General features: G+C 39.1%; 1 long non-coding RNA gene across 1 annotated transcript; it reads left to right on the forward strand.

Moving 5' to 3' along the window:
- Positions 1-240: 240 nt before the first annotated feature.
- On the forward strand, positions 241-965 carry LOC147327792 (uncharacterized). Its single transcript, XR_015130044.1, has 4 exons — positions 241-317; positions 429-502; positions 595-642; positions 779-965. It is a non-coding gene; the product is annotated as an uncharacterized LOC147327792 (long non-coding RNA).
- The last annotated feature ends 392 nt before the right edge of the window (positions 966-1,357 follow it).

The following is a 1,357-nucleotide window of genomic DNA, read 5'->3' on the forward strand; positions in this document are numbered from 1 at the left end:
GAGAACAGGCGGGCACACAAGGGTTAAAGGAACATATACAAACAACAGTTAGTTTTGTATGTGACTCATACCTGGTCAATCTCACATCACTGTGTTGCAGCAAAAAGATTAATCAGGTGTGTCCCTGATTGTTGCCTAATTGTGTTTACCCTTGTTAAGATGAGAATGTTTTCTAAGAGTTAGAGTTTCCCAACAGTTACGCAAATGAGATTAAATCATCTCTTGCAACTGTGTATAAAAAGCTCTGCTGTCAGTACAGCATTACCACAATCATCCACATCTCTGAGACAGTCTGCTGAAGTTGTGAAGACCTGACGGTAACATTTCTCATCAATCTCTTATTGCTTCTCTGTTTTCAGTATAATGTTGGTTGAATGGTGATTTTGCAGATGGTTTTCACCACATCTCATCTGAAATATTGTTAACAGGTGAAATCACTGAAACCATGATCAAGGTTGTGTTTCTGCTTGGATGCCTGCTGAGCCTTGCTCTGGCAAATCCTGTAAGTGTAACATGACTGTAGAATGATATATCTTGCACTGTGCGTGTAACTGTGTAACCAGAGACTGTATAAAACTGTTTGTTTTTAAACAGAATGACTCAGCACACGAGCGCGATGCACGTTCTTCATCTAGGGAGGGGGTGAGTCTCATGTTTGTCTTTCTAGGTTTGAACATTAGACACACTTGACTCTCTGATATTTATATATCTCTAAGAAGTTATTCACCAGAGAATGCATTATCACATGTGATAATATATATTACTGATTCTCTTGCAGACTACTGGGCCTTCCCTAAATCGTCTTACCCTGCTACTACCTTTTCTACTGAATCCAGCACTTCTGCAGAATTCAACGCTCCTTGCTTTGCTTCTTGCTGCTATACGATAAGCTGCTCTTTAACCAACAGCTATTACTGCCACAAAGGAGGAATTGAAAACGAACAAACAATGAATAAAAACCTATGTTAAATTGCACTGGGATTTTTTTATTTATTTACACGATTATTGAAAATCCCCGCTTATTTCTGAGTGACTCTGTTTTAAAAAAAGTAAAAAAAAAAAAAACAAGAACAGATTATTCTAGTCAATATAAACGACATCTCCTTGTTCATGCAGTTTCTCCCAAATCATTTTGTCTGATCATTACCCAATAACACGAAGAAGACCGACCTGGAGCCAAGTGTCGTTCCACCCACTTGACCTCCGTCAGACTCTCAGCCAGGTTCCCCATAGCACTCCTTTTATTGTGGTTACATGAATATGCATAGGTTCATTAACATATGACGTTTCATACACACAAAGAGTACCGTGCGTTGTGTGTGTGTGCCAGGAGTCTAGTGGTCCATCTAAACAAAAG

This window comes from Aulonocara sp. 'chitande type north' Nkhata Bay, linkage group LG6, assembly GCF_057382095.1.
Source record: "Aulonocara sp. 'chitande type north' Nkhata Bay isolate Kocher_YH1m ecotype deep benthic linkage group LG6, A_spYH_male_GT1.1, whole genome shotgun sequence".
Classification (NCBI taxonomy): Eukaryota; Metazoa; Chordata; class Actinopteri; order Cichliformes; family Cichlidae; genus Aulonocara; species Aulonocara sp. 'chitande type north' Nkhata Bay.